Source organism: Ambystoma mexicanum, chromosome 12 (assembly GCF_040938575.1).
Source record: "Ambystoma mexicanum isolate Mex_15411 chromosome 12, UKY_AmexF1_1, whole genome shotgun sequence".
NCBI classification, from domain to species: domain Eukaryota; kingdom Metazoa; phylum Chordata; class Amphibia; order Caudata; family Ambystomatidae; genus Ambystoma; species Ambystoma mexicanum.
The window spans coordinates 206482972-206508728 of NC_090936.1; the positions used below are offsets into that span (position 1 = coordinate 206482972).

Here is a 25757-nt window from a genome sequence, read left to right on the forward strand (position 1 = left end):
CAAACTTGGCTGTGCTTTTTGCTTTAGGTGTGTTCTTGTGTAGACTTGTGCCCTTTGAATTGAATGCTTCTATGTAACATGCTGTCCCAGTTGTTCCATACCACTGTACCTGTTTTACTCTCCCTTTTGCCCCTCTTTCTACGCACCCATGGCGCTTTCTTTTTCTCCCATCTTCTCCAACTATCCTTCCCTTTTCACTAGGTCTGGTAGGAAGAAGCTTAAAAAGTATATCTTGGCGGCCAAACCTGGTCTTCCCATCGCTGATGGCTATTCCAGCGCTTCCTCCAGAGAGACCCTCACTGACCTCCTCTTTGTTGTTCCTTTGCCAGATCTATGGACTTTTCATATCTCTGTCCTCCTTAATGGTGGCACCCACTGGGAAGCCCTTATGGCCCCTTCCGACTCCTCCAAGGTCATTAATGTCTACCTAAACGACACCATGGTCCAAGGCCCTCAGGCCAATCTCCTCCTCTTTGATAGGCTTTTCCCTTGCCTCATCAATTTCCTTTCACCTCCTGCTGTCCCCTCCTCCCTCTCTCTGCTACCTTGCCTTCTCTTCCCTCCTCTCCTGCCCCACCTCGGGCTCCTTCCTCACCTCTGCAGGGTGTACCTCCGATTTGTACCCCTCCCCGGAAGGCCTTTAAGGCTGGCAACCTTCATCGTGCATCTCTCACTCTGTTGTCAAAACCTCCATCTACCACCTCCTGGAAGAACTTGACCTCGATGTCCTCTGTTTTACCAAGACCTGGTTCACGGCCAGCTCTGTCACAAGCTTTGACACTATCCTCCCTGATTGCTATAAGATCCTCTCCAGACCCAGATCCACCTGGTCCAGATGGTGGGTAGCCTTGATCTTTCCTGAGTGAATTCCTGCCTCTAATTCCCACTCAGATATACTCCTCTTTCGAATGCCTTGTCTGCAGGCTTTCTCCTACCAACTCTTACCGTGGCTACTCTTTACTGGCCCCTTCTCTGAGTGGGTGGACCTCTCCTCCTCCCTCCTAGCCTCCTCACTCAACTCCTTCTTGGGGACCTCAATATCCATCTGTACTCTCCTTGTTCCTCCTCTGTACTCTTCTGTACTGATTCCCTCTCCCTTTCTATCCTCCCCTCTGGCCCGACTCACTTTGCAGGGCACACACTTGATGTCTTGATCTCCTCTGACTTCCCTCTCTCATCCCTCTGACCACTCTTCTCTCCTGGAGCGATCACTTCCTCCTCTCATCTCTCCCTCTCCGGCCAAGCCAACCCCAACACTGCCACCTACCTTCTCGGACATCTGGCCCATGTGTGTCAGTTGAGGCTTTTGCTGCCACCTTCTCCCCAAGCCCCCCGACACACATCCTGACACAGCCCTGTCTATGCTCTACTCTTCCATTTCCGATTCTCTTGATGCTCTTGCCCTTGTCATGAGGATCCGTTTGAAGCCCAAAGTCAAGTGCAACTCTTGGTAAGAACCTGACCTAGCTACACTTAGGGTGGTTGAGAGGAAATGGGGGGGGGCTTCTTGTTCATCCTCTGACAAACTGGCCTGTCGCCTGCTCCAAAGGCAATACCGACTGTCCACACTAAGACGCATCCAAGCCTGTGTCTCTGCGGCATCTAACAACTCAGCAAGTCAGCTGAACTCTAAAACCTGAAAGGAGCTGGCCAACCCTGCTGCAGTCTATCTCTCTGGTCGCCTCCCAGGCCTTTTGGAATGCATTTGCCTTTTGCATCGCCCTTGCCTCTCATTTCATCGCAAAAACCCAGGACATCCTGTCCACACTCTAGTCTCCTTTCACCTCTCCTTCTGCAAACTCTGGCCCTGCTACAGCCACCCCTCCCACCTCCTTCTCCTCTTTTCTTCTCTTCTCCCCAACGAGGTCTCTAGACAAGTACGATCTATAAAAGTCTTGTCAAAATAAGTTCCTCCCTGGTCTTCCAAAACCATCAAGGACCACATTGGCACCCTCGCTCCTGACCTGGCTGGTTTCTGCAACCACGCCTTCGCTTCAGGAGCCTTCCCCTCCTCTCTGAAGCAGTCTTGTTCACCCTCTTTTCTTTAAACCCACAGGTCACTCTTCTTGTCCAACTAACTATCGCCCAATCTCCATCACTCCTTTTCCCGGTAAACTCCTGGAAAAGCTGGCCATCTCAGCTTAACCTTCACTCTGATTCTGTTGGTTGTCTCCATGAGAGTGTCCAGAAACACAGACTGCTCTCCTGAACATCTGTGAGGAACTGCTCTCCAACCTTGACTCTAACATCACCTCTGTCCTCATCCTATTTGATCTCTCTTCTGCCTTGGACACAGTCAACCATCTCTTTGACAACCTGGGTATAACCGATCAGGCTCTGGCCTGGCTGACCTCTTTCCTCTCTGATCAACCCTCGTGGGTCCAAATTGTGTCCTTCCTTTCTACATGCAATGTTCCCCAGGGGTCCAAGCTCTCGCCCTGGCTTTTCAACCAATACCTGGCAACTCTCGTCCACCGCATTGCCATTTTCTGCTCCAATTTTCAGTCCTATGCGGATGACGCTAAACTCATTATCCGGCTTCCCTCGGCCACCTCTTCTCCCTCTGATTGCCCCTCTGCCATTCAGGATTCGTGTGCCGCCAATGATCTCTTCCTGAATGCCAGCAAGACGGGGATCCTCCTCCTCAGCCCACCTTCACCCTTTGGCCGTCCTCCCTTGGCGCTCCTACCACCACCTGCGAGGCTCAGAACCTCAGGGTAATCTTTGAAGCCACGCTTTCCTTCTCTGCCCACATCTGTCTCTAACAAGTCAAACCTCCTACTGCACCTCCTCAGTTATTTTGCCTTTCCTCTCTTACCCCCGGAAGCTCACTGTCTCGTGCCCGGTTTCTCTCTAGGTTGGATTATTTCAACAGCCTCTTTCTAAATCTCTGCTTGATTTTACTCTCCGCCCTTTGCAACTTATCAAGAACAGGACCGCAAGACTTGTTCTTGGCCTCAAGCCCTGGGATCATCTCTGTAGCCCAGAAATCTCTCCACTGGCTCCCAGTGGCTGCAAGGATTAAATTCCAGACCCTTTGCATTGTCCACAAGGCTTTCTGGGGCCTGTGCCCAAAATGCCTTCAGCTCTCCCTCCGTAAATACCTTCCCTCCCAAGTTCGATGCTCCTCTAACTCCCTCAGGGTCTGTCGTGTTTCAAAGAAACGAGCTGGGGCTAGATCTCTTTGGCTGGGGCCTCCCTCTGGAACAGACTCCCTGCCATTCTGAAACCTGAGGAGAACCATTTCTGGTTCTGGAAGCACCTCAATACCTTCCTCTTTTGCTTCTGCCTTCACTACTGTTCTCCCCTGCTGGTCTGTCGGTCTTGGCATTGTGCACTTAGTCACCCTGGCTTCCGGGACCAGGTACCTTCTCACCCTGCCACCCACCCGCACTGCCTCCTGGCAATCCCTTGCACTGGGGTCTGTATCTGTTCACACACACCCCCCTTCTGTTTTCTGCACTTGTCAGGTACACCCAGTCTGCTGCCTTAAATCTAGCACTTGCTGGCTGCACTACCACTGTTTGTTGCTTTTATTATTTGTTTGATTTTATTTGTATTCCTTTTGCTCAACACTTTACACCTCTCCTCTTCCCCCGCCCCATGCACTTTTCCCCTTTCCCTCTCCCATGCACTTGCACATTCTCAGTGTCACTGGGCCTAGTAAGATCATTGTTCTCCCTTGTTCCCCTCACTTGCCGCTCTGAAACACTTGTGTACGAGCGCAATACAAATAAAATATCACTCTTTTCAGTCACTACTCCCCCCTGACTCGGTGTGTGCTGAAATCGAGTTGCAACAGCATTGGGGGGGAAGTAATTTGCCGAGGAGTCTGGGTGAGCTTTTTAGTGAACTTTGATAGTTTGTACATCCCTTTCAGAGAAGCGCATGCTGAAGACGCAAAATCGATTGCCCCTCACATCCTCAAATCCTGGAAATCCACGATTTTTTAGGGGTGTGATGTAGTATTGTTACATAACCAAATATGGCTATGTTTAAAGATTGATGGCAGTGAGGGGTTGATGACATCAGATTTAAGAATGAGGCACCTACAACCAACTATTGCGAGAGCATGCTCTCATTTAAGAGCTGCCTTTGATAAGGGCATGGGTGTATGAAGATGGAGCGAATGGAAGAGCCCATGGCCTTGTGCATACAGGAACAGTGTTCAAAGGGGATCCTGGAGATGACCGGTTTGGGGTGGCCAATGGCCCCCTTGCGAAAGACCACATTGAGGTGTACATGGTGTTCGGCACTTTGTGCCTTCCCTTGCAAGCACAGAGTCACAGGTACAAATTGCCATTGACGGGGGAGTGGGATGGATGTGGATTAGGTGGGCGCATCAAAAGGTTAGGAACCTATTCAAAGGACACATGTTGCTTGTATGGGACGGGTTCTACAAAGGGGAGTCTAGAGACTCCGGGCCTGGGGTGGCCAATAAGTCCCCATGCGAAAGACAGCATTGAGGTGTACAAGGCATTCGGCACCTTGTGCTTTCCCGTCCACACCACCCTTCTGAGTGCATGGGCCCAAGGGCTTTTAATAAAGGCAGGGGTGGATAAGGATAATAGTAGTGCAATAGGCCTGGAACCTTATCAAAGGACACAGATGTTCAATGCCGGGACAGGCAACAGGTCAGTGGTGGACAATTGTCGATAGACGCTAGAACACGTTGAGTTGTACATTCACTTACTCTGTTGAACCTGCTGTCGCACAAACAACCTAAAAGGCATTGAAGAAATTAGTGCATTGAGGGATAACTCTTTAGTTTGACATTTTTAACAAATTATTGATTGCAATAAAGGTAATCTTTCTTTTTTAATGGTATACTTGGAGGTGTTGGTGATTTCCAAAGTGCTTTATTACCTCATTGATTTTATTTGCCATGTTTGTAGAAGTGTGATCATTAAGTTTTATTGAAAGAGTTGTTGATTCATAAATATAATCTAATGTAATATAGTGTACATTAAGGCAAAAAGTAACTTTTACTTACTTGAATTTTTAAAGAGCTCGCACAGCCCGCGGGCATCGAGGCGCTGTTACAGGAATTTTTTGTTGTTGTTGGTCTTAGTTGCATATTTATAACATGCTTAAATACCCAGAGGTGTCTAAGCGCGGACCCGGAAATCGAACCTGTGTTGCGTCGTGTCTTCCAAGGTGAAGACGTTGCCGCTGTGCTATCCTCCTGGGACAAGTAACCTATGAATAAAAAAATAAAAATGATTTGCAATTGCCCTTTTAATGCAAGTAGATAATTTTTTATTTTCACTGTAGTGTTTGTGCCTTGTATGTTTTTGAAAACTTGATATTTGAAAGGAATTAGTCCAGAAAGTATTCACTCTGCAGTACCTGCAGCTCGCACTTGGTTTTCCTTGCTGCTGCTATGTGAGGAGTGTTTCTACAGTGCATATCGGAACTCTGCAGGTCCCGCCTACAACTTTTTCTACTTATCCGGTACTGCCCGCGAAGCGGGCAGGAAAGTGTTGTCTGTAGGCTGTGTCATGGCCGGAAGGTGTGAAGGTGTTTGGTGTTATTTTACTTTCAGCTGTAAGTGGTCGAGTTGGAGCATATTTTCATTACCGGACATTAAACATCTCACGTCTAATTGAATTGTTTCTCAGAGGCTGCGGGGATCTTTGATCCAGGTTACTTACTAGCTGCCTACACTGCCTATCACGTGGTGTAAATGCAGCTTTGAGGCTGATGCTGATTTGTCTGCTCTAATGGAGTGTGATCTACGAACTTCTGCTCTACTCGCATGATAATCTTTTACCGCGGAATCACCATACTGACGCTCTACTTCAAAGATTGTGTGGGATCCTTGTTTTTTTTTTTTTTTTCTTGTCGGTTCCAACTACCAGCGAACATGAGATGGGGCCTTCGAAGCCAGTCAGGCTACCCCAAGGAACCCAGGGAAGTAGCACTCTCCACAAGCTGCATTACCCAGGCCCCACAGATGTCTACATCATTATGTAGGTTTTCGCCTCTTTTCACTACCTCAGAGGTGCCTGGGAAGGAATTGACTTGCAAATCTACAGCGCAAGTGGTACCTCCTAAATCTGGATAATCCGTTTAATCTACCCACATTGATAAATGTGGAAACTGCTAATTCCGACTCTCCTCTATCTGGAGCATGTGGAAATATATTGGAAAACCAGATGCTATCTTCAAAACTCCAAGAATGAACTCCGTTTTCGAGGGGATTGGGTCCTCTGACATATTCCATATCTATGACTGTAATCTTTTGGCTCCTATGTCGATACGCTGTCCCCGAGGGCCTCCATCGAGCCGACATCACCGGATGTTATAAGTAGGACGCATGACGCCCGTAGCCTCAGTTCCGTTTTTTTCCGCCAACGTGTTCGCTTCAGAGATCTCGGAGCGCCTCGGTTCTTCTGAGTTCTGTTCTTTCGTTTCTTCGAACCTATTGGTTGTGAAGATTTCCATGATGTCTTCATCTTCTTCCACTCCACGGCTGGGTTTTAAGAAGTGTCAGGACTGCAGGTCCAAGATGTCGTTGACGGATTCGCACAACGCCTGTCTCTGGTGCCTGGTGATGACTGTGTAGACTGCCAGTCGCTTACATCGAAGGCCTTGCGGGAGCGTAAGACGCTTTCTGTAGGTAAGGGGGCCAAGCCCCGGAAGTCGAGATCCACTGGGCTTTCGACTGACGATTCGAGGGGTGACTCTCCGCATCGTCGGTGTAAGTCTGGGGGAGGAGAGGGAGGGGTCTTGGTCCAGGAGTAGGTCCCGCCATTCCTCTGCCTCTTCGAGGCACTCACGGAAGCATCGGCATCGGTCGCCTTCCCCCTCCTTGTCCGAGGACTCCGCCCGTCGGCGGGTAGCTTGTCCCAACAAGCATTCCACTCCTGCGGAATGGGATTCATTTTGGCAGGAGATGTTGGTGATTTTTCTTTTTTTCAGTCACAGGGCTCCAGTCCGTCCGCGCCGTTGAAAGATGCTGGCTGTGACCATGCTAGAGACACCACTCGCAAGCCTTCGTGCTCCAGCGGCCGTCGCGATCACCAGGCACCTTCAAGGTCCTGGTCGGACAAGGATGGTCGCTCTAGACATGCCCATTCCAGGTTCCGGTCTTCGATGCCCTCTAGATGATCGGAGCCTGTGACGTCTTCGAAGACATCGGCGCCAAGGTCGTCGAGGGACTCCCTTGAGGCTCCGCCTCCGAGGAAGCCATCGACGCCCAGGCTGTCGGACACGCTCAGGGCTCCGCCCTCGGACTGTGTCGAAGCTGTCAGCGCCACGCTTGACGTCGACGCCTTTCGAGGCTGTTTTGTCAGAGGTACCCTGTGGCACTGTGGAACCCCCTAGAAAGGCTCGGTCAAGGCTAAAAATGTCTTTGTCCCTTTTTCTGTGCCCTCATTCCAGCCTCTGGATTATATTTCTGAGGTGGATGTAGGGTCTGAGGAAGGTATGGTTCCTGAGGAGGTACCTGACGAGATTTTGTCTGGGCATAGCCAGATTGAAGACCTGCGGCAGTTATTGCACGACGCAAGTGGTCTGGACACCTCTACGGAGGTGGAGTTCTGTAGGCCTGAGCCTGGCACCCATGCCGAGTCTTCGTACCGGTGCCTTATGTCGAGGGTCACGGAATACTTGGGTGGTCTGCGCCACCAGTGGATATTCTGCAGGATGACCTGACGGATATCCTCAACCAAGGTCCATCAACTGACGTGGTACTGCCATTCCATATGGCCTTGCAGAGAAGGGTGTATAACTAGGGGTGGTAGCCGCCGCTAAAGTTGAAACATTTCTGAAGTGTAGAATGTTATTTGCAAAGTAGATATTCTGCGATGGTGGTGGAACTAATCACCAAGATCCGGCATGCAAGAAATATGAGTTCTGCTCACACGCACAAAAGTAACGGGACTGTTTCTGAAATAAATCACAGAACTAATATAAACCCCGTATATAAGGGGACATGTGTTTATTTACATGCATTAAAGGTAGGAGTCAAATTAACATAGTGTAGAAATACCTAAAATACTCAATGTCAAAATTAATACATTGGCAAAAGATGGAAACAATATTTATATCCATGGGAAACCACAACAAAAACTAAGCAGAAGTCCTAGAATAGGAGTGGCTAGTAGTACTGGATGTGACAGGACATTGCTCCTAGTATGAGACGGTCATTTCCTGATATTTTAACAAAAAAAATACAGCAATTCATGTTTTCTGCAATTTTTGTGAAACATTGGTGAATTTAGATACATCCAGTATTACATACATTGTGATGAGGTTAAACAAACACAACAAAGGTTGGGTATGTTCTGCTAGAAAACATAGTAACTTAACTATGCACATGTCATTTCATTAGGCATGTACAAAGTGTAAACTCTAGGTCCAATGTTACAAGAGAGTATGGGCCTGTTTGTTTGCAAATAGAACGGAACCTTTTTGTTTAATGTTACACATTAAATGGGTAGTGGCCAATCCTTGGTCTACGTCGGGAAGAAAACTTCCCTAAGATTGAACTGGCGGCAGGATGGACCTGCTGCAGTGACGTTTCGGCTTGGAGATGGAAAGCCGCCTTCTGGGCCAGTTGGATTGCGACAGCCTGTATAATGTGAACAAAAAGTAGAAACCAATCCACTTGGATTGGGATATTGCTTGTGGGGTATTTAAGCAAAGTATGCTGGATCAATGGTTGTTAAAAGAGTAACAAAAAAACACATATGGATGTGTCTTCTAAAAGAAAGAGGGGTTAAAAAAATCTAACCTTGGTAAGGTCCGGGCTGGAGGTGCAGGAAAGGAGGAGGGGCTGGACTGGAGGTATGGTGGTGACTCCCAGAAGCAGTGTGAGGGGGCGGCCCCTTAGAGGTGTATACTTGGTCAAGGGAGTCCCAAGGTGTGCCGCTATAATAGCTGCAAACGAGCATAAAGCAAACGATGGCAAATACGAGAATGCCAGAATACTGGCAATCTGGGGAAAGTGGTCTCCTACTTACCTAACAGAAGATTAAAGCCTCTGCAATGTGGGGATTAGAAGAATCCCAGGTGGTGGAGAAGCCTCTACGTGGCCAATCGCATTCAGGTTGCGAGGCACGCAGGTTCATGTAATGGAGCTCCCTGTAAAAAAAAGGAGAGTGCCATTAAGAAGCTGCTCGGGGTATGGGCCTAACAAAGTAGTGTCCTGGCCCGTAGGCATAAAAATACAAAAAATATGCCTGGTATGGGCTATGGAGGCTGTGATCATACCTGCTTAGTCAGGGTCAGGCGGTGGGAAGAGCGTGCAGCAGGACCGCTGTGGTCTCCAGTGGTCTGCTGGGGCACGCTGCTGGGTATTCGGCTGGTGAAAACGCCGAGCGGTGTAATGTGCAATGCGCGCATGCGCCAGGGAACAGTATGTGATCCACAATATTCCCGTGTGATGTATTGTGCGCATGAGCGAGCGGGTAGTGTGCGGGCACAGTAAGCTCCGTGACACTATCCCTCAGGGGAAAGGCCCTGGATGTGACAAAGGGTGCATGCGTGAGGGGATTAATGATGAGCACCCTCTGGTCAACGGACATCATACAACTGTGGAAAATGCAGTGGACCTTATGTCGCTTGTATACAGAGAGCTAAGTTGTCATGTGAAGGGAGGGTCCCAAAAGCATACAGGTGCAGTCAATGCTCCCCATCCCTGCTTCTTAAAGTACAGAAACGGGGGAGGTGGTCCCAGGTGAAAGGGCAGGAGCCATGTATAGTTGAAACAGACCTGGAAACCCTGGACCTGTGCTGGCTGATAGCCAGGAATGTATGCATGTGTAACTGGAAAGGGAGGGGCGAGTGCCCTGGGTGGAAAATGTGGTCGGGATGGTGACCATGGGTAGAAAGGATTATGGCAGAGAGGGGTGGCAGCAGCTTGGACTGCTCCAGAGAGGCTCCCGGCAGTGAGCAAGTCTTTGCCGCGAAAATACCACCCGGCTAGTAGCGACCCCTGCTACTTGACCAGGCACCCCACTCCGGAGAGTTTGGTGGTGCAGGCGGCTACAGCCCCAGCAAAGCAGGCGTCGTATCCTACCATCCCTCCTGATGGGGACGACAAGCGTTTTGATGGCTGGGCGAAGAAAGTGTTTTCTTCAGGGGGTATGGCTTTATCGGCAGCCAACTCAGTGTGTGCCTTGTCACGTTTCACGCACACTCTGTGGAACTGTATTTCGTTAGGTGCTGATCATATTCCTGAAGGGGAGGAACAGGATGGTTTTCTTGCAATTGTGCAGGATGGCAAGGATGCCATGTGTGAGTCTGTTCAGTCGGGTGTGGACATGGCAGATTGTGTCAGCCGGTAAATGGCGGCAAGCACCGTAATACGCAGATTTGCGTGGCTGCGGAAGTTGGGGTTTGCTCCTGATGTGCACCCCCGGCTCCTCAACATGCCCTGTGATGGTGAACTTATTTTTGGTATCAAGACTGAGAGCCTTGAGAGGTTGCAGACCTCTAAAGCTGCAGCAAAGTCATTGAGCGCTGCAATTTGCCAACCTCTGCCTTTTTGTTCTAGGGGACAGCAATGGAGGGGAGGTTCCTTTCGATATTACTCATCTTTTGGTAAATAGAGAGGAGCTGCAAGTCAAATGGGCCACCATAGGAGTAACGGAAGTGGAAAACAGGGTACTCGAGGTGCCAAAGCTGCTTGGGAAGTTGCCTCTTTGCCCTCAGGCACTGCCGCTTCAGCTCATTCATGATGTCCCATGGTTCGCCGGTTGGGGGAAGGCTGGCGCAGCATCTTGTAGAGTGGCGTGCCATTACTTCAGATGTGTGGGTTCTGGAGATCATAGCCCACGGCTACTGTCTTCCTTGGGCAGAGGCTTCACGACAATCCACCGGGGAATCTTTCTTTGAAGAGTCCGGATCCGCTCCTTGCGCAGGTATTCCCCTTATTTTTTTGATTTTGAAAAGACTGGGGATTGAGACCCATCATGGACTTGCGTGGTTTGAACGAGCTCCTCGGGAAGGACAAGTTCAAGATGGTTACTCTTTCTCAAGTCCTCCTGGCCCTTCAACTCCAGGACTGGTTGGTGTCTGTCGACCTCAAGGACGCTTACTTTCTTGTGCCGATCCATCCCAAGCACAAGTACCTGAGGTTTGCGGTTGGCGACTCGCACTTTCAGTTTCGGGTCCTGCCGTTTGGATTGACCTCCGCCCTGAGGGGTTTCACCAAGCTCATGGTGGTGGTGGCTGCGTATCTCAGGAAAGGGGATTCACATCTACCCCCTAACTGGAAGATTGGTTGACCAGGGCGTGCTCTCCCAAGCAAGTCCTGAATCTGTCCGTCACCTGCCACTCCCTTCACAGGCTGGGCTTCTCCCTCAACTTAAAGAAGTCCCACTTGACGCCAACTCAGCGGCTCCAGTACATCGGAGCAGTGCTCGACACGTCCCTGTGGCAGTTTTTCCCTCTCCAGGTGAAGGCTCATCACATTCTGCAGATGGTGCACAAGTTTCAACATGCCCAGAGTCTCCCGGCGTTCGAGTTCTTGAGGTTGCTCGGCCTCCTGGCATCCTGCATTCTTCTGGTGCCAGAGGCCAGGTTGTGGATGAGATCTCTGCAATGGGCCCTCAAGATGCAGTGATCACAGTCCTCCGGCAGGATGTCGGACCCCGTTCAGGGGTCGCCCCGGACCTCCTGTGGTGGGCTGTCGAAGGCAATCTGCATTTTGGCTGCCCTGGCAGGAGGTGACTATCGTGACGGACGCGTCCCTCGCGGGATGGGGAGCTCATGACGACAAGTTGACAGTCAGCGGTCGTTGGTCTCCGGAGTCCAGACTCCGTATCAATCTGTTGGAGCTGAGGGCCGTCAGGCTTGATCTGAAGGCTTCTGCTGACTGTGCGAGGGAAGAATGTCCTGATTCTGACGGACAACACAGTGGCCATGCACTACCTCAACAAAAAAGGAGGGTGAGGGAGGCAGGGTCTCTTCCTCTGTGCAGGGAGGCGATGCAGCTCTGGTTCTGGGCCATCCAACAGGAAATTTCAATCTCAGCAGTTCATCTGGCCGGAGACAAATTAGATGGACGCTGTGAGCAGGCAGAGCACGATCTCTCATGAGTTGGAGCTGGCTCAGGAGATTCTCTTGGAGATCTTTGCCCTTTGGGGGACCCCACAAGTGGATCTCTTTGCCTCCAGTGTCAACCGGAAGTGCAAGAAGTTCTGCTTGCGGTAATTTCCTCCAAGAGAAGCCTTATGGGACGCGTTCGTGGTGGAGTGGTCCTTCCCACTGCTGTACGAGTTTCCTCCAGTCCCTGTCATCCCGCAAGTGCTGCAGAGTTTTGGTTGCCATATGATCCTCATTGCTCCGGCATGGGCCCGGAGAAGGTGGTACCTGGACCTTCTCGACTTGTCCATCTACCCTCCACGTCGTCTTCCCTACCGAGACGATCTGCTCTCATGGGAGGTGGGGGGGGGGGTCAGGTTCTCCATCCAGAGGTCAGATCCCTCAACCTTCACGCTTGGCTTCTGAAAAGTTGAGGTGTAAGGATTGGGACCTCCCTGAAGACGTGATGGAGGTGTTGCTTTCGGCCAGATGGCCTGCCACCAAGTCCCTGTACCGCTGCCGTTGGAGAAAGTTCTGCGACTGGTGCAGGGTTCAGAATGTGGATCCTTTTTCATGTGACATTCCTGTGGTTCTGTCTTTTTTTGCTTTCATTAGCCCACAAGGGCCTGCAAGTGGGTACTATTAAAGGTTACCTGGCGGCGCTGTCCATTTTTAAGCGCTCGTCTGAGGAGTGTTCTTATTTCAAGATTCCTTTTATTTCTCAGGGCTCACTAATGTGTTTCCACCGTCACCTTTCCAGTTGCCCGGTTGGGATTTGAACCTCGTTCTAAAATTCCTAATGGGCGCTCCATTTGAGCCTTTACAATCTTGTCCTTTGAGACTGTTAACCCTTAAAACTGTTTAGTTGCATCACTTCCGCTCGCAGAGTGAGTTGCAGGCACTCTGTTAAGCCACCCTTCACGGTGTTTCATAAGGACAGGGTTGCAGAGTCCGTTCTTCCGAAGGTTGTCTTGGAATTTCATTTGAGCTAGAAGTTCATTCTTCCGGCATTTTATCCTCCTCCGCATCCTGTTAAGGAAGAGGAGAGGCTCCATAGGTCGGATCCTAGGGGAGCTTTAAGTTTCTACATTTTAAGCATGTCCCGGGTCAGAGTGGACGATCAGCTCTTTATAGGTTACGCTGGAAGGCGTTTGGGACAAGCTGTTACTAAGCAGACTTTGTCTAGATGGATTGTCTTGGCAATTTTTGAATGTTACCGCTTGGCAGTTAAGGACCCTCCGGTAGGCTTACGGGCCCGTTTTACTAGGTGTGGCTGCCTCTACTGCCCTGCAGAGGGGTGTTCCTATTTGTAACATCTGTGAAGCTGCCACATGGGCTTCGGTCCATACTTTTGTAAGGCACTACTCCCTAGATTCTATCCATGGGCAGGATCTGGCCTTTGGCAAGGTGGTCCTTTACTCTGCATTTTAATTGGGCATTCTAAATGTTTTAATTCTTTTCCCTCCTCCATACGTTGGTACTGCTTTGGGAGTCTGTCATAGATATGTAATACGTTGGAGGACCTAATCCCCCTTGAAGAACAAGTTACTTTCTTACCTGGTAATGTTCTTTCGATGGGATGGTCTGATGACGTATTCCCTATCGCTCCCTCCCTCCTTGCCCCGCTACAGAATTTCTTATGCAATTGCAGCTTGCGTTTCCGCAAGGCTTTCTGTTGTCATACTGGCAGAAGATTGGTGCCACACGTTCTGGGGGAAAAAACTATAACTGAGGATACGGTCGTCGTTCGTCCTACTTATAACATCTGGTGACGTCGGCTCGACGGAGGCCCTCGAGGACAGCGTATCGACGTCATAGATGCAGACGCCGAAACATTTTCCGAAGCAGCACAGCTGTGGTGATTACTGTCATAGATATGGAATACGTCGTCGGACCATCCCATCGACGTTACCAGGTAAGAAAGTAACTTCTTGTTCTCGCCTATTGCTGGCCAATGCTGTTTGGATAATGACTTTGTTAAATTAGACTAGCATCCGTTCCTTCTGTAGGAGGATGGGCGATGCTTTATCACTTGATGATGAAGGTGCATGATAATCCTGCTGGGCATAAAGATTTTATGGACCTCAGCGTTATTGAATTTGCAGATCAGGTTGTGGAGAAAAATACTCTTCATTGATCCATGCTGGTCGCTAACACGGGCAGTGTCACCCAACAAACCTGTGATGCGTCATTGGTGGGCTCCCCATCGGATCTTACCAATATAATTGATAAATGCTCAATAACAAATGAACCTGATGGTCATGCCTTAGTTCGAGTGGAATCATTGTCTGAGGCAGGTGACATAAAAACGCTGCAATGCACCATACATTAAGGGAAGTTCACGAAATTTGCCTTACCCATCCAACGATCTCTGCCTTAAATATGGTATTGAGCTTCTTTGTAGAATTATATAATATTTGGAGGGAGTTAAAATCCACAAACTCACTGATATCCTAAGTGAACAGCAAACTGGATTTTATTGGGTCAGAGCTGCACTTTCAACCAATAGGTTCTAGTCTGGAACTATTGGTAGTGGTTCCTGGGCATCTTAATATGAAACCAACAGATATAGATGAAATAATCTCTGAAACACCAAACTCCTCTGCTACGGAATTGTTTTCACCTATTTCTATTCATCCATGGCCAGAGCAGTGCTACTCCACAGATCAACTACCACGGTCAGCCAGCTCCACTACTAAGGATCTTCCAGCGATGGATCTGACGGTGGAGCCCTTGATGCCGCTTGGAGAGCATGAGGGCTCGAGGGCTGCTGCAGAGTAGTCCCAGACCAACAAATTGCCCAAGGGAAGTTACCTAAAAATGTAAAGAAAAAAACTTTGCAACAAAGGACTTGGCAAAGTAGCTTAAGACTACAAACCATTATTTCATTTCATTTAAGCATGTCTGCTATTGGAAGAGGGAACCCCTCTGGACTGGTAACAATAAAGTCCTCTACGATCGACTCTATTGTACAGACCGACTTTGTCCCTCAGGACCTTTTTTGTGCCTGCTTGTTTACCCATTTCCGATGGGGTGTTAAACATATTTGAACTGAGTGGTGACCGGGGCTTTCCCCACCACTGGTAGCCCAATCCCAAATCTGTGGCTCTGCACATTTAGTGGGGCCTGATGTGAGATGTGTTATGAGTGAGGTGCCGCCCTTGTTACCTACCATATTGTTAACTCTGCCTTCTGTTCAATTTACTACTGTTTGAAATAGTGTGGTGGAGGGAACCTGGTGGGCAGACAGGAAGCACTGTTGCAGTTGATCTGTCTCCCGATTAGCGGTATGAATCGGGCTGCGTTCCAACCACCTACTTCGGATCCTGGGTGTCGGGTCTTAAACACTGGCACATGGGTGGTGCCAGACCACATGCTAAGTAATTTGCCATCTAACCTCTATCCGTCATTGGCGGCTGGTGTGGGCCACCTCTTTGTAACTATTGCATGTACCGACTACCCAAGCTCCCTTGGATTTTTTTTATTCAAGACAAGTTGATTCACATCAGCCTAAATTGTACAGTATCTTGAAGCTTCCGAGGGAACAATGCCCCATGGGCTCAGTCCACCTGCAATCTAGGGAGGCGGATGATGGAATCCTCGGACAAAAGGGAGCTCCAACTTAAACTGTAGAGTGCTCTGTGCCTCAACTTTCCGGTCTGCCTGAATCTAACAAATTTTCAACAAATTTTTGCTGAAGTCACAGCTTTCAGACTTCTTTGTTCATCTGATATTGACAGAGCGGCCTTTCCAGACGGCAATCATCCTGGTACTAGTATCTACTTTAATTCATCTTTGAAGGAGCTTGGCCTATCCCAAAGATCCGGTTTACAGGCTTTGAGATCTGCCCGATTGCAATCGAGGGTGGTAGCTCTTAAGGCTCTCGAGGGTGTGGGGGTACATATTGTGGTACACCCCCCACAGTGATGGTACTAGATGAGTGGGTTAGATTGATGAACAGGCAGATGGGGTGAATATTGATTGGGCAGCTGTTAGGTCAACACTTTGGTGAAAACTAGTCCCATAACCCATTGAGAGTATTAGGTATGGGGAGGAGAGCTCTCACTGACTTAAATTTTGGAACACGCTTAGGAGTCGACATCTTTTCACTAACCCTGTTGCTATGACTATTCTTAAAGAGGCAAACTGCATACTGCTGTAGGAGACCTCGCTGAGCAGAGCCCCTGTGTTGCATGGCTACCAAGTAGTAACTCAAATGGCAAAGGCCAATAAGGGTGGGAGAGCTTCTGGAGGGCAGAGGATTCAGCCCTGGATATGACTGCGGTCCCTATTGCTGATCTCCCGTTTGGTGCTATGTGGGGGTAGCCCTTTGCCCCGCAACTACAGCTTTGAATCTTCTGCTAGTAAATATATACTGGCACAAGGGAATTGCTGAGCTTAAGATAGTTTGTGATTGTATAACTGAATGGTCATCCTGACGCCCTTGGTCGGGGGTGGGGGGATGGGGGTGAAGATGGGGGTGAAGAGTTATTGTAGCGGGAGATCATAATGCCAATTCTCTTCCAAGACATGGAGCTCTAAATGCCAAGCTGTTAGAGGCTAGTGCCTTGCTTTGGGGCTGCTTGTGCTGCAGCCCCTGATGGGTAAGCTACCCAGCCAACCTAATGAGACAGAAATGCATACATGGCACAGAGGGAGTAATTCTTCCATGCTGGACTATATTTTACAGATTGCTATTCTTCATATTCAGTGTTAAGGAATGATTGGAGCGACCATGCTATGCTTAGGGGGGGGGGGGGGGGGGCGTTTTGTATTCGTGTTGATAGAGAGTATGCCCAATTGTTGCAGTTGAGCTCTACTTACTCGGGTAATTCAATCCAGTGGTCGGACTTGAACATTGATATTTTAAATCCATATCTCCAATCAATTACGAAGTCCACAATATTTGAATGGAAAATGCTTCTCATTCAATGTGAATGAGACTCCGAACTTCATTTTAGACCTTGTAACATGGGTACGAACTCGCCCCGGCTTTAAGCCACTTAAATCATTTAGGCCAATACATTGTTATAATGAGGAGTTTGTTGCAGCTAAATCCATTACGAGGAGGGCGATTTGGACACTTGGGGAAGTTAGTGATGACGCTATGGTCAGATCTAGCCGTGTGAAGAGCAAGTAGAAATGCTGCAAATCTGTTAAAGGTATTCTGCTGCAGCGTGATGCTGAGAACATGCTTGGGCTATTGATAAACTCAAGTGTGGGGCTTTCTGGTCATTAATGGCCAGGATCCAAATTTTGTCATATCCCCACTAAATTATTTTCCGGAGTCTGAGTGGGTCTGCTTCTTTGAACATTTGTTTAGATCACCCTCCAGTAATATTGGTAATGACCAGGGCCTAGCCTGCCTACCCCTGACCTTGTTTGGCAGCCGGATCTTGACATTAAAACTATACATCTTCTAAAAAGATGTAAGAATCTCGAGCTCCTGGCCTGATTGGCTTAACCAACAACACCTTTTTAAGGCTTTATTATCCACACAGGAGTTTTACCAGCCTCATGGAGTATGGCACATGTCGTACCCACTTTCAAATGTGCTTGTAGGCCTGAAACCAAGAATTACCGGACAATCTCACTTATAGATGCAGACTGTATGATCTTCTCTGCCTTCCTTTTTGAATTATTTGTAGCAATGGGCTTCTTCCACTCATGGGTTAAATAAATAAACTGCAGAAGGGTTTCCGTAAGGTGCACTCAAATTACGTAAATGGCTGTGTAGTAAAGTGCATTCAAGAATCTGCATGGTCGCCGCCCGAGTGCTGCACTTGTATGGCCTCAGTGAATTGGTTATGGTCGAAGTTAGCTGGTTGGTTGGGGTATGCCTGAGAGACTTTTGTGGCTAGTTAATGTTGTTTACAAAAACTGTGGAATCCAGGTTCAGTTAAATCGACAGGGCGATAATTCAAGGAGAATACGTTCATATCAGGATCACGGGCAGGGTGGCGTGCTGGCCCCCTGGCTCTTTAATCAATACCTGTCTGACGTTGCCCACTGTTTGGGTGAAGGGGGTCTCATTGCGCCGAAGGTCACATGGTTGGCATATGGGGACAACTTTCTGCTATTTTATGATGCTAGGGTTGCTCTTCAAAGACTGACATTATTTGCAAATTGTGCCAAGGAGACTGAGCTTATAAACCCTAGAAAGACAATCTTGCCCTTCTCGAAAAGGAGGCAGAATAGTAGCAATACCGCCTGGCTTGTTGAAGGGGTAAACATAAAAAATAGTAGCATTGTCTATCTCGGCTTCTATTTTTGGGCGCATGCAGCATAAGAAATATCACAGATGTCCTCTTGCAAAAGGCAGCTCAGCTACAGTGCCAGATTGTTGAAATTGATGGGAAATTTGGTAGATTCTCCCCGCACTCATGTTCTATGAAGGGAAAACTGTCCATAAAGTAATATGTGGCCTGGAACTCTACAGTGATGCCATATTTAAAGTATTGGATATAATTGAGAGTAAGATGTGGCGAAAGATCTTGGGTATCCCTAAAGCAATACCTCTAGCGGCCATTAGGTTTGAACTTGGGGTGATATCTTTAACGCCCCGTGTTGAGTGGCGGCTGCTGACACCATTATCAAAATTAGTTTCACCAATTACAGATTCCTTGTATGATGCCATAGGTGATGCCATCAAAATGCCTCAAGTGAATTCCAATTATTTGGCTCAACTGGGGATGAGCTGTGAAGCTATTCTTATAAGAACTTGCCTGGAATTGGTGACCCTAACTAATAACGCAATGGTTAAAAGGGTGCTGTTTGATCTCGATTGGGCCATAACTGATGTATTCCACTCTCTCATATGAGACATTTATCTCATGAGAATAAACGTTGAGGAACTTTATCTACACTGCTTTTATCAATTCTGTAACTGTTGTCACAGGGGCATTCTCCCTAGGTTACACTGGAACTTGCTCAGATTTCTTCTTATGAGAAGCTTAATCGCCAAGGTTGAGGGTGTATGTAGATTTTGTAATGTTGGTCTACAATCAATAATGCATTTGGTACTTTATTGTGCTACATTGACTCCACGTAGGACCAAATACATGGCGCCTCTTTTGAATTATAGATTAGGATGTATAGATCAACATTTATGGAAACTATGCCTAAACATCCAAAATGCTCATGAATGCCTTGCTCTCGGGCTTCATTAAAAGCCTTAATCTGTTGTAATATCTGTCCATCAACATTATTGGATATTGATACAGATGTGTTTTGTTACTAAGCTTAACTCTCACCTTGATTCTGAGTAATTTAAAAGATATGCAATCAAAGTGTTTCTGCTTCTTTCTATTCTCATTCATAAATTGTTTAGTAGTGGATATGTCCTATGTAAATTTGATATCTATTTGTATACTTTTTTATATATTTATTTTGCGATGGCTTGTTTTGTAAAGGTTTAACTGTAACCAAATTTTAAAAAAATAATTTGGAAGAAACTGAACTGCTAAATGAAACACATAGTAGTACATTGAATACATGCATATAGTTTAGCATTGTATTTTTTTCAAATAACTTCAAAGGTAAATGTATATTTTAGTAAAATGGTTGTGTTTATTTTTTGTAAGAAAAGGTTGATGGGGATATTCAAACTACAAATTATAATGCTGTGGTTAAGGTACTGTCTATTCATCTCTTGTATTGTCTGGAGGCACTAGGGGATTATTCACGAATGGTTTGATCCACATAGGTGGGTTTTACTCATCGAGCTTGGAATCCATCACCCATGAATCCACCATGTAAACACTCAATGGGCCACAAGCCTTTACCATCTGTGTAAAAGATAAATAAATAGTTTTGTTGAATTAATCCAATAATTGCATATATGGGGCTAGCTTCTAAAATACAAGGCATTGGTATGAATTAAAAATATTGTTGTGTAAAGTACTCGCAGTACAATTCTTATCAAGTAAGGGTGATCTAGAAATGCATACGCCATTTCCAGCAATAAAAGATGGGAACTGTTTTTTGTTTTTCTTCTTTTTAAAAAATCTTTTCAAAGTCCATGAAATGTTAAGTCAGTAAAAGGAATGTTGAATAGTTTGCCATCAACTAAGAACTATATCCTTTTTTTTTCTCAAATGTATATCGCTGGTGAACCCACAATCTCAATGTAGTAGGAGAAGAACATAGATGGATACAGCTCAAGGTTGTCATGTTTTAAACTAAAAACATACGGATTCCTTGGAAACTGTTGCTAAAGTTTGCATCAGGACCATCCTCATTCTCAACACAGATCTTCTAAGGAAGTCATGCAGGTGTGAGGCTCTTCAGCTATGTAGGCCAGGCAGCCAGAGTTTTGCAACAGCAGTTCTCCGCCAAAGTTGGCATTACCTCCAATCGATGGCCGGTAGACCAAGTGGAAAAGTCCTACTTGCGACTAGGATCAGGCTCCTTTGATTGGTTGTCACGACTTTCACTGAATTCTCCATCTTTTCTGCTTATGTCGCTCAACCAAATCCTATTCTGTATACTCCAGCTTGTACAGGTAGGGCTGAATTGTTGCCATAATTCTGAGTATTGAAGTATAAAAACTGGGGGAAAAAATAATCCAAATTCCAATTTATTGTTAAAGTAACGAAATTAGGTTTTAGTTCAAAATTCAATGTAAAAAAAAAATATGAGGCTAAAGATATGCTACAAAAATCCATACTGCAGACAAGAGTAATGGGCCCAAACCTAGAAAGTTTGCATTGGCGCATGGAAAAATGTCAAGTTTAAATATGGTTTGGTAAAGATATTTGTTAATTATGTAAACGTTTTACAAATGGAAAGCAAATACTGAGTCAACTCATTTGATGTAGTGCAAGTACCTTTTCTACTTCGTAGATACCCGAAAAGAGAAAAAAAAAGTTGTGGAGGCTTAAAAGTAAATTCACTGACACGAAGGAAGAAATAACTCCAATTTTGTCTGATCAGAAAGGGTTTATTGATACTTATCACAGCGTCTTGACATTTCTATGGAGACACCTCAATAGATTGCACACAGAGAGAATATTCAAATAAGACTTGCACTGGCGTTGTGACGAGGGGCCGATGTGTCTAGTTATGTCCGCTTGAGGGGTGGGTGATCTGATTTACTGTTGCAAGGACACTTTAACTTGGGCAATGGATCAATGGAAAGATTGACAAGATGGCAGTTTCCTAGCCATGAGTTTCACATGTTTAAATGTGAGAAAACCAAAGGTAAGATGCAGTTGATTTCTTTTTTGGATGGAGCGATGGGCTCTAAAATACATGCCTGATCAGTTGGGCCAATACAATTCCTGTGAGAACTTCCCCCTTTTAAGGCTTAGCTAAATTGGGTTTGGACCAAGTACCTCTAACTAAACCTGAACAATTAAATGGAAAAGCTGATCATCTGGGGAAAAAATACTGTTTGATGTGTGACCAGTTTTGATCTATAGCAAAAGGTGTAGATTGCTGTATGGGGACTTGGATAAAGCTAGTAAGGGAAGAGAAAAAAATATTGTAATTGCCAAAAATGTCTTCTTAACTCCAAAATGACAGGAAATGCTATTGATCTTGCGTAATGATCAAAAGAACATTGGTGGTTGATGAATTAATCTCTGTTAAATGATATAGCTCAAACTAACATCAGAAAAGACAAATTTACCATTTTTTAAGAACACATTTTTGAGCTGGTATATACAATATTGAACAAGGTGACGGCACACTTTCACCCAGTGATGAAATGCAACAAAATGTATTTGCATTTGTAAAGCTCTCACAACCCGGGGGCATCGAGGCGTTGTTACAGGAATATGTCTTAGTTGCATATTTATAACTCGTTTCTAAGTGCGGACCCAGGGATCGAACCTGTGTTGCTTCGTGTCATGTTTCCAAGGCGAGCATGTTGCCGTTGAGCTATCCTCCCGGGACAAAATGGGTTGAATAAGGTCCCATACTCAAATGTGTGATCTGGACATGTCTATTACCGGTTTTGATAGTGGAATGAAAATCTTTTAGAACTCTGGGTACTGATTTGTTCATGTTGTGCGCAAATTAGAACCTTATTCTGTGACTTGCATAGGCTGTTTGAAGCAATCTAAAGTAGTTGTATAATATGTGTCATGGACCAAGAGTGATATAGTTCCTATCCTTAAAGGTTCTAGACAATGAGCCAGGAAATTAAATATTGTCAGCTCTTATGGTTGGAAAAAAACTGGCTTGAGAGATGAGATGTCAACAAATGACACTATCATGGCTATAACCTGGCTGGTTGAAAAGGCAATTGATATAAACCCAAGCCTTTTTAAAAAAAAGTTTTTATATGCAGTGTTTATAGACTTAAGTTCATTATTCAATAGGGTTGACTGATGCAAATTGGGGGGTAGTGGGTGCAACTGGCCGACTACGGTTACTTTGTATCAGGATTTAGTATGAGAACACAAATGTGCACATGATTAAGGTCCAGAGGAATAATGTGAAAGTAGGTTGTATGCTTTTAATGTTTGAAGCAAGATTGCCAATTGGCACCTATGCTGTTGAACCTTTACCTTGCTCATTTGCTACTGTGTATGGACCAGTCACAGAGCAATTGGGGAGATTGATTTATTCAATGGTTGGAATATGCAGATTTTCTTATTAGATACCACCAAAAATGGACTTCAGGGCGGCTGAACTTCCTGCACGCTTTCACATTTGTTAGCAACCTTGAAGTTAATATGTTGCAAAAGGAAATAATGACTTATAATTGCAAGAACACACCATTTAAATAGTTTTGAATGGCTCCAGGAATGCCATGGTATACAATTTCAAATCTGTTTTTTGCATAATGCAATGAATTGGAAAGGTCACCAATGAGAAATTGTGCTGATAGCACATTATTATGTGTGATAATAATGTAAACCGAGCACATGGTGCAGGGTTTGAAATTCAGGGAATCTGGGAGCCATTTAGCTCCTGCCTGTAGTCTATAAGATTCTGGTTAGCTTGATACCAACAGCTACCAGCAGCTACTTTTGGCTCCTTATGTGAACTGATGCTGAACAAGAACACCTTTGTGAATTAAATTGTTTGGGGCAATCTTTAAATAAACATTAGGGTACATCTACACAATGTAAAGCAGAAGGTCATAATCGACAAAATATCTTTGCATCTTCTGTGGAAGTTAGATTTGTGTAACACAATGGACTAGCTCCTCGTTCCCCAGCCGTAGCTGCTGGTCACTGGTTAATCCTGGATGCCCAGGAGCGGCTTTTAGCTCCTGCTTATCCAATCTAAATTTCGATCCCTGTGGTGGATATTCAATTTACCCTTGATCAAGTCCATAAAAGAAATTAATTCCACAATATGATTCTAAAGTCTTGGGTGAAGCAGGGTTTCATTTGTTAGCTAAACTGGAAATGCTCACATACAGAGATTTCGGAAAGTTCAAACTACCCCATTGGCTTTAATCCATGCAGGATTGTGGAACAATGACAGAGTATGCTACCAAATAAAACAAACTTTTCAATTAAGGATAAATAGGCTGGTAAAGACAATCTAACCAGATATGTATTTCTAGGCATGGAACTTGTACATTTGGTTCTCAACAAATGGCACCGCCAAACGTTCGCTCATCACTGGCCTAACAAAACTGGGTCAGAAGTAGAGAACTTCCTAATGGAAGACTAGTTTAAGTCTGATGCAAGTCTATGACTGGACTAACCTCAAGCAAAGCTTTTTGACAAAGACCAGGTTATATAATCTGTAACAACAATGAATGAAGAAGTAGAAGTTGTTCCTTATGAGAGTCTTTCCTAGTAGACAAAAATTAGTCTATACACTTTGTTGCTTTAACCAGTTACTGACGTTGAAAGTTCTGGGAGCAGGATCAAATCTAGAGCGTGATGTGAGGGGTCAGAAATGGGAGGCAGTTAAAGGGTTAACTTTCTCAACATTCGTCATTTTAACCGAGGGGGTGAAGGCCTAACTTTCCGTATCCTAACATGAATTTCCCTTCCTATGAAACTAAAATTAAAATGAGATGACCTTGTGTCCAAACTCAGTCTAACCATCGCACTAATGGGAGGTAAACCTGATGTTCTTTAGCAAAGAATTTGAAACTCGATGGAAGCTTGGAAACAAATGATGTGTTAATTCAACCAAATCAATGATCCTGTTTAACTAGGTCCAACAAACCTGGAAGCCGAGATCAATGCTGCTGTGACTCTGGATTGCTGTGGCCCTTTCCAGGATCTGGAGGAAAGGCAAGTCATTCTTATGCCTTTCCCAGCCAAGAAGTTTTCCAGAGAGCACTTGCAGATGTGCCACTTCCAGTAGTCTGAGTCCTGGATACTAGTGTCCAGGCAGCAGCCAAGCCTTGTTAACCAGCAGGTCACTCCAAATGTTACCCTGTAGTGGTGTGGGGGGAGAAGTCTTGCTTTTTTGGAAATCCTATTCTTATCACAAGTGGCAGGAAATGTTGGGCAGATTGATGACCTCAAAATGGTTCTAATGGCAAGCCTTGTTCTCGAGTCCAAAATGATTCAACTAATGTGGTGGGAACTCTCTTCCCCTAGCATTGTCAGTGTCCCATAGCGGATTGGGCCGTTTCAAGCTTGTAAGGGGCCATTCTCAGCAGGAGTTTCCCCTCTGCTGCCAGCTTGCAGAGTACCTTGTTTGTTGGGATGGGTGACGGCTAATAGTGGTGCCTAAATATTTCCAAGACTGAAGAAGTCCCTTGCCTCTGGGGCAGGTTCTCTACTAAGCTAATCTATACTTCACAATTCTGCCTGACCAAAGACACTTGAATAATTGTTCCTTAGTGTGACTTCACAGTTAAGCTGGCACAGCTTCCTTTGAAGCACTGACTCCCATGCTACTAACTGGGGGGGTATGTCCTCTTCCTCTGAGAAGATGCCAACCCTTCCCAGGCAGAGAACAAAGGGAGCCCCTGGGGTTGGCCCTGGCAACCTGTTGTGTGAACCCCAGCCCTAGAGGGTAATGTCCAATATCTCTAACAACTGTAGGAGTCACAGGAAACCAGTTGACAATAAGTGCATCAGATGGTTTTCAAAGTGTATTTCATCATATGCCACCATGTCAAACCGGATGTAGACTTATGTTTAACCAAACTGCCACCAGACCTTTGGGGAGGGTGGGTTTTACAGTTATGTATCATTTCAATCATGATAGCCTGCTGTTAAAGGGAGCCCACAGCAGTTAGAAAGGTTTGGATTCCAGCTGGCTGTTTCAGTAATGTTGCTCTGGGTCTGCCATGTTGCCAAACAAGATTTTGATTGCTGGGCTGTCAGTAGACCGGCTCCAGCTAAGACAACCCATATTACTGTATTTTTTTTGTGTTTTTTTTTTTTTGTTTGTTTTTTTGTTTGTTTTTTTTCATCATGGAGCATTTAGCAGTCGAGGCCTAATTAGCAGAGCTCACACTCAAAAAACTGCTTCTTTTTTTCGGAGTAAAGAAAAAGCTCCCATTTGTACACCCATGCTGATGGGGCTCTGACAATATAACCTTAATATATATATTTTTTTTTAATCCTTATTTCAAATTAAGTCTGAGAGGACCGGAAACTGACCTAGAAAAATAGAACCAGATAACAGATTCTAGGTCCACTGGTTTTTACTTTGCTTGATTACTATTTTCATTCACAAGCGGCACTGCTGTGGACCATTTTTCAAAGTGTCCTAGACTGTTCAGCGGTAGAGACCAGAACCAGCCGTGGCATGTTTCGTTGTAACGCTTTCTTATCTATACTTAGGCT

At 46.0% G+C, this 25757-nt stretch overlaps 1 protein-coding gene across 8 annotated transcripts in view; it reads left to right on the forward strand.

Annotated features, from left to right (window-relative positions):
- Positions 1–25757, forward strand: part of ARMT1 (acidic residue methyltransferase 1) — a 440514-nt gene that overhangs the window by 53603 nt on the left and 361154 nt on the right. The window lies entirely within an intron of this gene.